At 35.6% G+C, this 17,665-nt stretch overlaps 1 non-coding gene across 1 annotated transcript; it reads left to right on the top strand.

Annotated features, from left to right (window-relative positions):
* The first annotated feature begins 366 nt into the window (after nt 1–366).
* LOC127077167 (small nucleolar RNA SNORD96 family) lies at nt 367–458 on the top strand. Its single transcript, XR_007787120.1, has one exon. It is a non-coding gene; the product is annotated as a small nucleolar RNA SNORD96 family (small nucleolar RNA).
* The last annotated feature ends 17,207 nt before the right edge of the window (nt 459–17,665 follow it).

Genomic DNA, 17,665 nt, shown 5'->3' on the forward strand with positions numbered 1-17,665 from the left:
CATTAATCAAATCAGTGTGATCTTCTGTATTGCTTCGATTGCTTCGATTGAATTAGTTTTATTTTTGATTTGAATTTCGTAGTTACTTTGACGGGGGATTTTAATCCAAATCCCTAACTTGATTGGGGGCAAACTGATATTGTGTTTGTATGACTCCAAGTAAACGTCGTATAACCATGTTTACTGACGTTGACGGTTTTCTCTTTACGGAGAGGAATCCTCCGTTGGTGGTTGTCTCATATTCCATCGCCTTGTTGAGCAGCGTTGTTGCCTTTACATCTTGGGACTGGCCATGAGACACACAGTTTTACTTTCTTGAAGATTTTATTTTGTTAATCGATTTTTGAAACACAATGAAATGAGATTTTGCCTGTGATGATAACAATCACAAATTACCATCTTTCGGGACTGATTGGCATTATTTGCCTTGCTGATACAATTCTGCAATTCTGAGGCTCAATCTCTGTTATTTCAATTTAATATATTTATCCCAACTTTAAAGCTACTAGTTTTTTTCATTAATTTGAGGTCTAGTAAGTTTTGAAGTTTGGATTTAATTAGTTTTATTTTGATTATGTTTGACATGACTAGCATATTCTAGGTTGTATTTAACCATAAACAATTCTATATTTGAATTTTTGAATTATCAATTTTATAGACGAGCATGTTTGTGATGTCTAGCTTAGAAAGCACAAGAAATTGATAGGAAGAGTTTGTTTTTGTAACTGATTTTACAATCGAGTTAATTTATTTATGAAAGTAATATCTTTTATAAATTAATATAAATGTAAGTATTACACAATCATAGAAGAAAATTATAATGTGTTAAAAAGGACAATGTATAATAATGTATTAATTTTATTACCGTATGATAATAACAATATTAAATAAATATCCTATTAGATATTATATGCATATTAAAATAAACATATTAATTTTATTACCGTATGATAATAACATTATTAAATAAATATCCTATTAGATATTATATGCATATTAAAATAAACATAATTTATATCGAGAAACATAATTGAATTCAGAATGAAATCCTCTGCATATTAAATTAATAAAATTAATAATCTATATCAAGAAACATAATTGAATTCTGTATCAAATCCTTAAAATAATCTGTTGATGTAAATTCAAAATAATAAATTAATAATCTAGATCAAGATTCATACCTGAATTGTGCATCAGAATTTGTTGTTGTATACTCCTTGGTTTCTTTTTATATGTGTCATTGTTTCCTAATTTACCATTACTTATTCATTAAAATTAGGGTAAATTAGATAACATTTAAATTAGGGTAAATTAGGTAACATATAAACTCAAATTAGGAGACAATGGTGAATATCTTTATATAATAAAAAATAAGGGTGAATATCACAATTATTTATAAAGAAATAGTAATAATAATAATAAGGGTGAATATCCCTTTCTTATTTTTATCTCTTTATATAATTTATAATAGATAATTATGAATATCAAAATAATGATAATAATAATAATAAAAATAATATAAAGAAATTGTATTGATAATATATAAACTCAAATTTAATTGTTGAGGTTTTTTATTTTTTATGGATTGTTCAAATAAATTAAGAAATAATTTATTGTCTAAGATGATTTATTGTGTAGGATATTTTTTTAATGTATTGTTTTCTTTCTTATTTTTATCTCATTATATAGTTTATGATAGATAATGGTGAATGTTACAATAATAATAATAATATAAAGAAATAGTATTGATAACATATAACTTGCTCAATTAAATTAAGAAATAATTTATTGTGTAAAATGATTTACTGTGTAGGATGCTTTTTTTAATGTATTTGTTATGTATTTGATTGAATAATTTATTGAGTATGATAAGTTTTTAGTGTGTTTTTTATGAAGAAAATGATTAATATTATTAACAACATAATTTTTTGTTTTAGTTATTATTTTAGTTTTTAAAGTTTCAGTTTTGATTTTGGATATTGGTAGGGGAATAATTTTAAAAAAGACAATTGAATAGGTAACCGATAAGAATAATAAAAAATAAATAATTTTAAAAGATATTTATGTATATAAATATGAATTTGATTGAATAATTTATTCTGTATGATAATTTTTAATGTATTTTTTATCAATAAAATAATTGTCATTAATATCATTTTTATTTTTAAAGATAACCGTTTAGATTTGGAATACTCTAAAACATGTGATTTTAAATAACTGAATATTTGATTTTTTTAAAAAATTGTATTTGTTTAGATTTTTTTGAATAAAGCCTCAAAAATAAATAATTTTGTTATTTAGGATGAATTTTTATCAATAAAATTATTATTATTATTAATAACATTAATTTTTTTGTTGATTTAGAATTATATAAATAATTTATTTTTTTAGAAAGTATTTTTTTAATTATATATTACTTGACTTATATAATTTTTTTCTAGTTTTATTTATAGGTATAGGAAATATTGTAGATAACGAATTAAATAATGAAGAGAATATTGAAGATATATGAAATAGTGAAGAAAATATTGAAGGTGTATTAAATATGGAAGAAAATATTAAAGATGCATCAGACAGTGAAGAAAATATTGAAGGCGTATTAAATATGGAAGAAAATATTGAAGATGTTTTAAATAGTGAAGAAAATTTTGAAGGTGTATCAAATGGAGAAGAAAATATTGAAGATGAACTAAATAGTGAAAAAAAAAATTAAAAGTTTTAAGCAATGAAGAATGCACATCTATTTATCACCGGTTACTACATAATTGGAAAAGAGTAAAAGAAAGTGAAATACATGATGTGTCCCATAGGAAGACAAAAATGTGGATGTAAGAGAATTCAAATTGATCCTAATCAAATTAGTCGAATTCCTTTGAGACAAAGAACAAACATCCGGTCTTTATCTTTTGTGTTGAAAACAAATCCAACATTTTTTTAGGCTTTCAAAATCAGAAGTTATAAGACATCACTCAAATGCCATAAAATCACTGTTAAAAGAAGAAAACAAATGAGTTAGGTTGAAGTTTTGTTTGTCAATGCTCGAAGGTATACCACATGATCCAATGTTTAAAGTATGCACAATATTATTCATATTGATGAAAAGTGGTTTTAAATAACTAAGAAATCTGAGAACTATTATTTGCTACCGGAGGAGGATGAACCACATCGTATATGTAAAAGCAAAAACTTTATTGCCAAAGTTATGTTTTTAGTTGCTCTTACTCGACCAAGATTTGACTCGCAAGGAAATGAGATTTTTCAGGTAAAATTGGTATTTTTCCATTTGTTACCCAGGAACCTGCTAAAAGGACAAGTGCTAACCGAGTTGCAGGAACAACGGAGACAAAAGCAATAACATTGGTAAATAGAGATGTCATAAGATCATTTCTTATTGAAAAAGTCTTGCCAACTATAAAGGAAAAATGACCAAGAGATGATTTGGGTACTAGTACAATATTTTATCCAACAAGATAATGCAAGAACTCATATTAGTCATGATGATCAAGAGTTCATTCAAGAAGCCACACGAGATGGATTTGATATTCGTTTGATGTGTCAACCTACAAATTCTCCTGATTTGAGTGTCTTGGACCTTGGATTTTTCAGTGCAATACAATCATTACAACACGAGGAGTCCCCTAAAACTATCGATGAACTTGTTTGTGCGGTGGTGAAGTCATCTGAAAACTTTTCATCTGTGAAGTCCAATCATATATTTGTAACATTGCAATTATGCATGATAGAGATCATGAAAGCCAATGGTTCTAATAAATATAAAATTCCACATTTGAATAAGGAAAGACTAGAAAGAGAAGGGCAATTACCCGTTCAAATGAAGTGTGATCCAATTTTAGTACAAGAAATTTTTAAGTACCTAAACACAGAGTAATGCTCATTGTGACTGAGTTGTAGTCACTTGCACACAATTAAAAAACCAAAAACACAACTTATAAGTTTCATTCTTTTAATTTTTTTTTAAGCATAACTTTTCTTTCATATGATAAATCATTATTAATAAAAAAAATTATTAAAAAGGTTAGACACAACAATAGATTATGTACTTCACATAAAAACTCAAAATAGATCGTATATTATAAAAAAACAAAATAATAAAAAACATTCCTAAAAACTAATTATAAAAAACAAAAGAATAAAAAACATTCCTAAACAAAATAATAAAAAAAAAGGAAAAAAATATTTTAGGAATATCTTAAAAGCATTCCTAAATTACTATGAAAAATACTATAATCATATTGAATCAATTCATAAAAAATATTTAATGAAAAAAATAAAATTAATGGTAAGAAAAATATTACAGAAAATAACTTTAAAATAAGAAAATTTTTACATAAAATATTTAATTTTCAAAAATAAGAACATCATTCATTTGCAGTACTACAAGATTTTTATAAAGAAGGAAAAATTTCTTTCTACATCATAGATTTAAACATTACAAAGACTTTAATAAAATTTAGGAAGAATTTTTTTTAGCATCTTTCTAATCCCCGGACGAAACTCCTCAATCGCTTGTGAAGACTCTTCTCCTTCTTCTGAAAATTTATTCAAATCAAATTCATATTCAGCCTCTTCGTTTAAATCAAAATCCAATATTGGTATTTCTCCTTCTTCTTCATTGTTGTCAAAAAAGTCTTCCACTATTTCCTCTCTATTGTTGTTCAATGAGTCTTCCATTATTTCTTCTCCATTGTTGTCCAGTGAATCTTCCATTATTTCTTCTTTGTTGTCCAATGAGTCTTCTACTGATTATTCTTCATGGTTTCCCAATGAATCTTCCATCATTTCTTCTTTCATGAATTATTTTGTTTTTTCCATTACATATCTTAGGAACTCTGAATAAAGAGCTCCCATTTAAAGAGAGAAAATATTGAAACTCTTCCTTAGTTTTTTTGAGAAGTGAACCTCTTGAGAACCTCTTGAAATTCCATTGGTTGTAACTGTAACACCTCAAAATTTGCCCTCCTCTCTTGGGACTAGCTTAGCATATTGCATCTCATTTTTAGGACATTAGTCATTGCATATTGCATACCATGAGCAATAAGTAAGTCATCCTCCTAAGTCTTTCTCAGAAGATAAAGAGGTTAAAAGATTCAAGCTTGAGGGTCTCATGAATTAATCACTAATCATCTGAGGTTTGTGCTTCAATTAGGGTTTTTGGTTCCTCAAGGAGGTTGAGTATTATCTTGATTGGAATGGTACATCACCATCATCATGGTTTTATCATCACCAAGAGGTTCATTGTGCCTGATCATGTTCCTTGGGATTAGGGTTTTGACCTCTGGTCAACCCTAATCAGTTGCTTTATACCAATCAGGGTTTTTCAAGGAGATGAGGTCTTTATTGAGTTGGAGATCATCATATGATTTTGTTGAGCTTGTATAAGCTAGGGTTTCATTTTTGAGCCATTTCATCAGGAGATTGAGGCTTAGAATCATCTGTGCATGACCAAGTCATCTATCAACTGCAAAAGTCAACTGCAAAGTCAACTGTTGGATTTGGAGGTGGGAAGTGGTTAGAAATACTTCATTCATGTTCAAACAAGTCTCATTTGACATTTCAAACATCAACATTGAAGAAAATAAAGTCAGGACAAAACTTTCCAAAAATAGAAAGTGACCTGTAATTTGAATTTGCCAAAAATGGAAAGGGTTTCAACTCAAGATTACATCATCAAGAAAGCTTCAAATGAAATTTTGTTGAATATGAAAGTTGTAGATCTTTCTCTCCCATTTCCAAAAAGTCCAAGATCATCAACTTCTCATGTGTGGTTAAGGAGATATGATCAAAACTTGACAAAGGATGCATTGAACTTCAAATGGGCATAACTTCTCAACCAAAACTCCAATTCAAGTGGCTCTTTTTGCATTGTTCTTGCTTTGACATATAGTTTCCAAATTTTGCATTACATGGCATGAATTACATTCACATAAATATTTGGAAATTCACTTGATTTTTGGAGGGAAAAATGAAATTTGAAATTTGTTCATTATTTGAACATGCTACCATCACCATTGGCTCCAAAATGACCTTTTGAGTGAAATCCAAATGCATTTCGTGCACTGTTCATTCATAATTCCATGCATAGGGTGAGATTATCAAATTGGCACATGCACCTTATTTTGGCTAATACACTTAACCATTGCCTAAACCTGATTAGGAGAGTGATTAGGAGGGAGTATATAATACAAACCCTAACTGTTTTCATCATTAACACAACCATATTTTCAGATCTAGAAAAATTCTTCAAACTTTCTCTCTCAATTTTCTTTGAAATTCTTCAAACAAATTGCACTTCTCTTGATCCATTCATGGTTCTGAAGCATCATTGAGCATTATTGAACCTAGATCCACAGCAAATCGTGCAGCATTGAAGAATTCTTGAAGCTTTGAAGCATCCATGGCAGATCCAAATTCTGGAGGATTCGTGCACATCTGAACCTTAAGCCTTCATTCAATCAACTTCATAAGCACTTTGGAAGATCTGTTGAGCATTGCAAGGCCTTGATAACACCAATTCCAGTTCTATTTTCTCCAAGAGGTCAGGAATCGAATCTCTTGTTTCTCAAAATTATTATGATGTTAGTGTAGATCTTTCAATGCTGAATATCCTGAGCTTTAGATCATAAAATTTCATGCAGAATTGAGTTAGTTAGGGTTGTTTAAAGTTTGATGTGTGAATGTTCATGGCTTCGATTCTCTTAATGTATGTTGAATTAGCCTTAGCCATGCATGGATTCGTGTTGTATGTTGGAAGATCTATCCATTGATGTGTTTAATTGCCATTTCTGAGAAATTTGTTCTTGGCTGTGTACTGTTCATGATGAATGCGTTTGAAGATGATGAAGAACATTTCCAGAAATGCGTTTGATCCTTAAAAACCTTTTTCCAGCGTTTGCATGTGTTTCTCCCGCGCTTGCTTCTGATTGGACCATGCAAATGGCCATGCATGCGCCTGATTGGCTCGCCTTGACACGTCATAAATGAAACGCTGCGTTTCATGTGTGGAGGCGCCAATTTTTAAATGTTGCTGTGGTTCGATTCCGCGCCAGGCACAAATGTTTAAATGCTTCACACATTATTTGTTTTCCCTCCATATGTTCATACATACTTCACATGCATTTTTTTATTTTTTCTCAACTTACAAAAATCAAAACAAATTGATAAATGCTCCAAAAAATGTGTGGTTTTTTGCATCATGTTGCATTTTCTCTCTAGTATTTTTTGAACATTTTTCCATAAATTGTGCTTGGCTGGAAAATTATTTTGCCTAGGGTTTGTGTACATGTGTCCATTTTGAACATTGCCTTACCATATCTTTTGTGAAATGCTGAGATTTTATCCAATGCTCATGAAATTTTACATGTTGAAACTAGACTCTTGGCTTGACATTTTGGTGTTGATTTGGTATTTTTACCATTTGTGGTTTCTGTTTTATGATCATGTGAATGTAGGTGTGACAATTTGTGTCACACCTTTGCTTGTTCAACTTGATGGATGTATTTGCCATGCCAAATGAATTCCAAATGCCTTGATTTTTTGTATGATGCTTGATATGGATGTTGTGATTGCTCATGATTTTTGTTGGAATTTTTGGATTGATTTCTGATTTGATTGAGATTTTTCATTCTGGATGGTCATGTTTGAGCTTTTGAATTGTCTTGAATTTCATTTGATCATGAAATGCTTGTTCTTTATCCAATGGATGTGAAATTGTGCACACTAATTCTAGACATGTTGAATGTTGTTTTGGCTTTGGTTTGAGGTTTTTACCATGTTTCATTTCTGTTTTAGGCTTGTGCTAAGTTGGTGTGCCAAGTTGTGTCACATATGTGCTTGATTGTGCTTGCCTTGACTTATGCAATTTGATTACCATGCCTAATGTTGTCCAAATGCTCTAATTGTTTGTGTGATGATCATGTTGTATGTTCTGTTTACCCATAATTTTTCCAAGATTAATTGAATCATTTTTGAATTAATGTGCATTTGTTCATTCTGGTGTCTCAATGGGATCACAACTTGCATACCTTGCCATGTTTGGTTCATGAAATGCTTTTGGTAATTGATATTGAGATAAGACCTTTTGGATTGTGTTCTTGATTGAATGAAGTTGATTCATGTTAAATTTCATGTTTTGTTTTGGATTTTTTCTCCATCTTTGACCCTAGGCCTTGACCTAGTGGTTGGTTGCTTATGTTTGAGCTTTGATTTCAGGTTGAGCACTCAAGTTCCATAGTTGTTGATGCTCTATCACTTGAGCCTTTGATGTTTACTTGTGACTACTAACCTTGTGTGTTTTGTAGGGTTGTTAACTCATTTGAGTTTGACTTGTTGGCTTATGCCTTTGCTCATTGGGTTTGACTGTTTGATATTCATGATTGTCTGTTTGCTTGTACAGTTGAACTGATTTGTTTAGATTGTTTTCAGGTACCTAAGTTGCTTAAGTTCATTGTGAACTTTGCTTTTGCTTGGTTGCTTAACCACTTAGGTATGATATCTCTGACTTCATGTAGTCTGGAAGACCTGTCCTGTTATGGGGGCAGGCACCTGTCTGAAGCCCTCCTTAAGAGGCAATGCTTGTGAATGTTTATTTTTGTGCCAAGCAGGAAAAGACATTTGATAAGGCAATTGGCAGATAAAAGAGATGTGTAATCCATCTCCTGCTATTCAGTGTGTCATCCACTTTGCTCACACCTTGTGTTGATGCATTGTGGATATCAACCCAAGATCTTTGTTGTGTCAGTCATATGTGGAGAAGAGTTCCAACTTTCTGAACTCCCACTTTCATTTGTCTGAAGCTCTCCCAGGCCAGGGATAAGAGCTGTGAGGTCTTACCCTCACTTCCCATTTCATCTGCTTCACCCTAACTCTCAATGTTAGGGTTAAGAGCTAACTACACCCGATTCCAGTTGGCTTGTGTTTCACAGCCTAACCTTGTGTGAGCCCATCTGTTTGTATATAGTGTGTGTGCTTGCTCTTGTGTTTGTATGACTTTGCTTATGCTGTTTAGGATAGCTTGCTGCCTGTGCAAGTTAGATAGAAACCTCAACTTAGGACCAGTGTGGATTACATGATAACTATTAGGCTCGAGTCAGTCTCCCTTCTAGTTTGTCATTTCCTAGTCTCTGGTTAGGAGAAAGTTTCTCCCCTGTTCAGGGGAACTACGTTGCCCTGATCCTCATACCAGATGAGGTACGTAGGCAGGAGATCGTACGAGATCTCTCCGGGCACCCTTTTTCTTTTTTATGTGTGTTTGCTTGACAGCTAGCAGGCTCGAGTACCAGACTCCCTGTTAGCTTGTTTGTTCAACTTTTTTGTTGCTTTTGACGACTCAGCGTCCGGTTAACCTCTTGTTTTCTTGGAGTCTGACGTAAGTCCAGCGATTGGCAGTCGGTTTCCTGTATGTGTGTTTGGAGTCTGACGTAAGTCCAGCGATTGGCAGTTGGTTTCCTGTGTGTGTTTGTTGGTTCAGAGTCTGATGTAAGTCCAGCGGTTGGCATTCGGTTTCCATGTTTGCCTGTTTGTGTGGAGTCTGACATAAGCCCAGCAATTGGCAGTCGGTTTCTTGTGTGTGTGTTTTGTTTCGGCGTGCGTGAGCCGAACTACGGTAGCTCTGATTCTCATTCCAGATGAGATACGTAGGCATAGGATGCGATATCCTAGCGAGCCCGTTCCCCTCTTCTTCCATCTGTGTCTTATTCCAGTGTGTGTGTGCATTCTTTTGAGCAGTGTTTAGCAACCTTTCTTCTATTCTTTTGAGCGTGGATCCCGTCGAGTACGACGGACGTGAGGGGTGCTAATACCTTCCCCTTGCGTAACCGACTCCCGATCCCATCTCTCTTTGGTCGCGAGACCATGTCTTTTCCAGGTTTACTTCGAGCGTTTCCTTTCCCTCTTTTGGGATAAATAACGCACGGTGGCGGCTCTGTTTGTTTTGTTTTTGCCCGCCGGTTGTTTTTCGCGGATGCGACAGTAACATGTACTCCTAATATGCACGCAACATTAATCTCAGACATTGGAATTGATAAACCAATTTTAAAATGGTGGAGTAATTATCAGTAAATGTGTAAGTAAAATTAATTTAAAAAGTAAGGGTATAATTGACAAATTACAACCGTATACTCTTAAAGTGACAGTTAAATAGGAACAAATATTTTTTGCAAAAGTGACACATATAAAGGAACGGAGGGAGTATATTTAAAAGTATTTAAAATATATTAATAAAAAGATAGTATTACCCTTTTATAATAAGTATTTATAGTCTCCAACAAGTAATCATGGGAATAATAAATAAGAAAATTTTAAAGAGTATGCACAGAGATGGCGTGAAATGACTTCAAAGGTCATGCCGACCTTGACAGATATCAAGTTAGTGGATATTTTCATGGGGACGCTTCAAAATTTATACTACGAAAAGATGGTTGGTAGTTCATCTTCCAATTTTGCTGATCTAGTCGTAACTGGGAAGAGGATTGAAAGTGGTCTGAAGACAGTGAAGATTTTCGGTGGTGGTAGCCAACAATCTGCAAGTAGAAGACCTTCTGGTGGCTATACCAAGAAGAAGGAAGGAGAGACAAATGCAGTAACAGTAAGTGTTCAGCAATATCAAGTTCATATGGTTCCTCCACCATATTACCCATATCCATATATGGAAGCAACACAGTTCCAAAAACCGTTTCAGTATCAACAGCTTCCACAGGCCCCACAACAACAACAACAACAACAACAATAACAACCTCAAGGACAAGCTCCTCAAAGGCAAAATATAAACAACAGAGGCCCGAATCAGAATCATCGTGGGAATCAGGGGTAGAATCAGAATAAGAATCAGAATCGGAACCATAAGTGTTCTCATTATACCCAAGTTCCAATACCCTACTCTGAATCATTCCCATATCTTGTGCATGTAGGGGAAACTGCTCCTAAGAAAATTCCACCAGTAATATATCCGTTTGGTCGACACCACAACCCCAATGTATCTTGTGCATTCCACGCAGGTTATATTAGGCATACAGTCGAGGATTGCATTGTGCGTGAGAATCAGGTACAAGACCTCATTGATCAGAATATTTTGTCCTTCACCGAAGAAAAGCCAAACATGAAGGCTAATCCTTTGCCTAATAATGGTAATTAGACGGTGAATGCTGTAACACCCCGATAAAATATGATAATTATTTAAATTAAGTTAATAGTATATTTATTAATTTAATTAAATAATTAGATTATTATTGGAATATTATTTGGAATTATTATTATTGGAATAATAAGTTAGAATATATATAAAGAGTCCATTTGGTAAAAAGGGTTTTTCACGTGAAAACCAGAGAAGCGATAGAAAGTGAGAAAAGGGCAAAGAGGAAGAGCAAGAGAACAAGGGTTGAAGAAGGGAAAAGCTTGAAGCTAAAGGATTGCCGGATTAACTCAGGTAAGGGGGGTTTATCGTCGTTTAATGGGTATTATGGGTTAACATGTAATGGGTAGTAATAAGCCATTGAATTGACCCTAATTTGGATGATGAATGTTGCAAATTGTGATGATCAAATTACGTTAAAAACTGTGATTAAATCTATAATTGGATGAGTTGTGATTTTCTGGACGTGTAGCCGTTTACGGAATCGAAATCGGAGGTCCGGAAGTCCTCCGACGGCGAAAAATGCGGGTAATTCTGCATTCTGTTCGTGTTAGCGCAGGAACAGCTTTCTGTCTTGCGTTAACCGGTTAACCCAGGGTGTTAACCGGTTAACACTGTTATGATAATTAAAAGAATTTATTTCTGTTCTGCGTTAACCGGTTAACCCAGGGTGTTAACCGGTTAACACTGTTATGAATTATGAGAAATTGCTGTCTGTCTTGCGTTAACCGGTTAACCCAGGGCGTTAACCGGTTAACACTGTTAAAATGTGCCACGAAGCGTGTTCTGTGTTGCGTTAACCGGTTAACCCAGGGCGTTAACCGGTTAACACTGTTGGAAAAGTGGAAATTTGATATTTAAATATTGTGGACATATTTGATGATTGGCCTATATTGGTGTATGATATAGTAGGGATCATTTCCCGTTGTTTTGAACAGTATAGGTATTAGTAGAGTGTGCTAATACTGTGATTTATTATTTGGCATGATGTGAATATGATTCTGTGATAAATATGCTGATGATGTATGATGGTATGCATAATGCTGTGAATGTATCGGTTATGTATGCAATTGTGAATGGACTGTTTATGGCTTAGAGTGTGAGCATATGTCCATTGTGGATTGTTGTTGATGGTTGCATGCTAGGTGATTTAGCGTGCATAGTATGGCCTTTATGGTGGTAGCTAATTCCCATGGTGAGGAATTAGTGAGTGAGTTATTGTGGATTGTTGTTGATGTTTGCATGCTAGGTGAATTAGCGTGCATAGCATAGCCCTTGGGGTGGTAGCTGTTGAAATGTATCTTGAAATGTATCTTTCGTGTCAGGTTTTTGTTATCGTATCCATAGGGATTGTAAGATATCACCGCCGTTCGATGGTTGTATTAATCGTAGCTCAATGTAACAATAGGGTTTTGGTTTTAATCAAGTTATCTTGCATAAAAAGTAATAAATTGCGGTAAAAGTTATGGTTTGATTAAATGAGAAATATTGTCAAAGTTAGGTTTCAATGATCACTTTGCATGTATTTGCTCGGTCAACAATCTTATAAACTCCTTTAGATGATAAATCATTTCACAAAGTCCTCTCAACATGTTTCTCTCGAACACACATTGTGAGTTTTGCCATTTTGATCCATTGTTTCTCTCGAACACAATCTATCAAAATGACAACTTTTTGGTTCAACCTTATGGTGAACAAAATCATTCATTACTATCTCTAGCTAACAAACAAGTTTGGATGAAAACCTAGGTCAAGAGTCGGTAAACATCTCTCGATCATAAACCAACACAAAGAGTTTTAAATAGAAACAAAGTTTTCATCATATATTTACCATTAAAGAGTTTACATATGAGGATCCTTACATTTACACACAAAGCTAGTAATCACCTACATCTAACCTTGACAAATGGATGACTTAGATACTCATTTTCATGGTAGCTTGGTCGGCAAGTAAGGAAAGAAGGTTGATCAACATCCAAGTCGGATAATCGAAGTTGGATGGGAATCCACCTTCTTTTTGTGAAAGATGGTTCTAAGATGAAGAGAAATGAAAACTAGGGCATAAAAGATCCCAAGAACAATGCTGCAAAAATATCTAGAAGAAAGTACAAAAGTGGAAAAAGTTGGTAAAAATGAGGTATGGTGCTCAAAAGTGGCACTTGCTACTTATAGACCTCTGCTGGGCTGTCATGTTCGCTAGGCGAGTAGAATGGCTCGCCTAGCGAGGGTCTAATATGGGCACATAAGGCACCTGCGCCCAGAGAAACAGGGTCTGCTTGAACTGTCATGTTCGCCTAGCGAACATACCTTCGCCTAGCGAAGGACACGCTTCAACCTTCGCCCCAGCGAGGTTGAGAGGTTTTGCTACTGGAATGCTCGCTGGGGACTCGCTAGAGCTTCGCCTAGCGAGTGAGTGCTGGCTGCGCATTTCACCAAAACAGAATGAACTCGCTACCACCTTCGCCTTCAGCTCGCCTGGCGAATTATTTTGACAATTTACTGGAGCTTTTCGCCTGGAGCTCGCCTAGCGAAGCAGTGCTTCGCCACAGCCTCGCCTAGCGAGCAGGCTGATGAAATGCTTGTATTCTTTGGTTCCTTTGCCAATTTTCTTGTGTCTTCATTTTCAATTAGTTCATGCCTTTTTCCTGCACAATAACACACAAATCAAAGGCACCAAGCTTGTTTATCAATGTAATGCATTCCATGTAAAACAAATGTGGTTTTGACAATTTTAGCAAGGAAAAAGAGTGAAAGATGCCCACATATGATAGCTCAAATAAGCACTTTTGGGCATCTAACAACTCTCCCCAACTAGATTCTTGCTTGTCCTCAAGCAAAGTATGCCTCTTGCAGGACAAGAGGATTTGCTTTAAGAAACTGGTTTCTCCGAAGTTGGATAAACGGCTTAAACACAAGCGAAATCAGCAAATACAAGTTTCCAACGGTTCGAATAAAATAATACATAAGAACTAAAACTTAAATAGCAATGCAAAATATTTATCTATCTACAACAATACTATTCTGAATGAATCATCCTATCTCTCCTCTTCGAATAAGGAATGAAGATTTTACGCGTTTGCAACCGCGGGAATAATCTCACTCTCTAATAAACAATGAAGAAATCAAATAGATTCATACAATGTCTAACAATTATAAATGGTACTGTGGAAGCATAAAGATCACTAAGGGCTTTTAGGGTGCAACTTGGCTAGGTTAACAAACAAGGGACATTTCTAAGGCCATTGAAACGAAAGTGCCGATGCAAAAGAGACATTCACAATATTATTCACACTACTCGACTTTGTTTCATTTGTTTCTTATTTGTAACCTTCACAACACATATTCCACAACTCAATTTTTATTTTTCACTATTTTTCTTCCAAGCAAGCATTCATTTTCATTCTTTCTATTTTTGTTCTTTTCTTTCACATCAAATATACAAAACAGATGTTTCTTTTCTATATTTTCTATACATATATTTTTTTATTTTTATGCTTGCTCGGTTTTTCTTTTCTTTTTCAAGAGTTGTGGTACTTACCGATTCTTTTTCGTTCTCCCCAACTTATTTCTTCCTTACCCTAAGTGAATGCTCTTAACTTTTTACGGCAAAAGAACAATAATCAAGATTTTTCGGGTTATAAAAAAAAGATTTTTGAGATCTCGCTTTATTTCAAGCCGAGATTCAACTGTTTAAGCTCAAAGGGGTTAACAAATACTCTCTCTGCTCACAGGTAAGTTGTTTTTGGATGTAGTTGTGCTCGAAAGAAAACAAGTGCCTTGATCATTTCTAATTGCTTCCACAATTTCACAATAATAAAAGACAAAGCATGAATCACATGAATCAACAAAATTTATTAGAATCCAGCATTTTCATGTACAATGGAGGTTTCCTCACAATTTGTGGTTTTAAGTCCTAGATGAAACATTCATTCAATTATGTTGCAAAAAGACAATATTCAATTTACCAAAAAGAGTAAAGTTCCTAATGCATTCTAAAATTCTAGCCGAAGGTAACCATGTACCTTAGCTTCATTCACTTGTTTATTCTTATCATTGCCATCCAAGCTCGGATGCACCTTCATTGGGTACTTCTTGAGGAGCAACCAATCTAGAAGGGTTTGCCACTCAATCAACCAAAAATTTATTAAACACACAAAATTAAAAACATAAATAATTAACATTAACTGAAAATATAAATTTGTTCATGGGGGACAAAACACCCCAATAGTACAACACCAAAATCAAGATACAAAATCCGAAAATACAAATAGAAATGACATAAAAACTGAAAAATACAAAAACTTAACCCTCTAAGGGCTCAGGACTCCTCCTCGCTACCGGCATCAGAACCGGTAGCCTCATCATCAACATCATCATCATCATCAGCATCAGCGCCCACCCCCTCACCATAGACAGGCCTGTCCACAGGCCAGTTGGCGTTAAGCAGAAACTGCTCACGCGTCATCAAAGCATGAGCACCACTCCCCTGCAGCTGTAACCGCTGCATAGAGTCGTGCATATCTATCATGGCTCTCTGGGATGCCGCCATCCATTCAAAACTGTAGTCGCACACAGCTCGGAGGTAGGGATCAACTCCAGGAGTAGAAGTACTAGGACTATCAGAAGCCCTGGTACTCCCTGTAGCAGCACTGCCTCGAGCATTCTTCGCTCTACAATATTTGGCCACATACCGATCATCGATAGGTGACGGGATCCTTACCTGACCCCGAGACGGAAGTCTCACCCTTGCCTGAACGTATAAACTCATGATCAAACACGGGAAAGCTAGGGGACAATTAACACGAGCCCCCGACTTAAGCCCGCTCTCGACCACGGACTTCAGCTCATTTGCGATGATCCTCGCAACATCGATCTGGACGTTGGTGAGGATAGAATGGACCAAATGGGCCACTGGGATCGACACTGTAGAGGTGTGGGATTTAGGCTGGATGTTGGTCAAAACCAAGAGCAGTATCAGTTGAGCCATGGGAGTCATGTCCTCCCTGTGATACCTCATTGGAACCCCAGATGGGTTCAGCTCAACAGATTTCCCTGGTAAAAGCAGGGCGGCAGAAATTGCTTCAACATTACGGTGAAGTCGAAGGTCAGTGTGGTATTGGTCTCTCTCATCAGCTCCCAGCTGGAGCGGTTCCCCAAGGATTCGGTTGATAGCATCCCGGTCAAATGGAATTGGACGCCCGGCAACTCTAGATACCCAAGTAAAGGGCTCGTCGTCGTCGGGTAGCGCGTTAGCATAAAATTCACGCACTATCGCTATGTCGTAATGCTCTAAGGGACTAATCAACCTATCCCATTTCTTCGCGTCAATCAACCCGGCAAAATTTCTGTAAGTGCCCTGTGGGTTGATCAGAAATCGCTTCTCTGGAAGTATTTTTCGCTTCTCCAGAGAAATGTATCTGGCGGCCTGCTTCGGGCCGACAAACTTATCTTGGTCAAACTGGATAGGCACGGTACGGGAAGTAGCTGCTCCCTTTCTTTTCTTACCCGCTCCAGACCTTGACTCCATTCTGCAAAATATGAGAGGAAACAACACACACCAAACAAACAGATTAGACATCAAAGCTATATTCAAAATACTGCCTTGCTCGCTGCTGCTTCGCCTAGCGAAGTGGCAGCGAACGCTCGCCCCAGGTTCGCCTAGCGAGTGCTAGCGAACCTTACGGGTTTTGGGGTTTTTCAGCATGTTCAGAGATTCTCCCCCAAAACCCATACTCAAAGAGTTCTAACAACAGAACCATAAAGATTTATCAAGCAAATAACCGTTCTATGGAATTGGGGATGACCTATTCGCATGCAAAACCTAAAAATTCCCCAATTCAAAACCTAAAATCCCAAAATTGCAAACTCCAAAATACCACATGCAACCTCAATGTTTCCCATACCACACTCATCCTATTTGCCATTCAAATTGGAAATTTAGAGTTCAAACAAAAAGAAAAATGTAGTAGGGCAAACCTTAGTTACACGGATTCGGAAATGTGAAGTGAGAAGAGTTTGCAATCGACCGAAAAGAGCAAGTGTTGGTGATAGAGATGCAAATGAGAGAGTTTGAGAAGCTTAGCACAAATTTCTCAGCAGAGCCGTTCAGAAAAGTTTTGTAAGTTTGGGGCAAAATGACCCTGCTGAGATTTAAATAAAAAAAAACTGTCCTGCAGCGCTCGCTGCTGCCTCGCCTAGCGAGCAGCTAGCGAGCCTGCTCGCTACTGCCTCACCTAGCGAGCTGCAAGCGAGCATGACAGCAAGTGCATTGGCAAATGCAGCACTTGCAAGGTCATCATGCACGGGTTTAGCATAGTGTAACTCAATACAACACAACACATAAAACAGTAAATACTTACAATGTTGGGGTGCCTCCCAACTAGCGCTTGTTTAACGTCGGCTAAGCTCGACGGTGTGATGCTCACAGAGGAGCATCAAGCGGTAGAGCACAGCTCTCACGATCCACATGACCGCCGAGATAAATTTTCAATCGTTGGCCATTCACTGTCCAACTATCTT

Source organism: Lathyrus oleraceus, chromosome 4 (assembly GCF_024323335.1).
Source record: "Lathyrus oleraceus cultivar Zhongwan6 chromosome 4, CAAS_Psat_ZW6_1.0, whole genome shotgun sequence".
Taxonomy (NCBI): domain Eukaryota; kingdom Viridiplantae; phylum Streptophyta; class Magnoliopsida; order Fabales; family Fabaceae; genus Lathyrus; species Lathyrus oleraceus.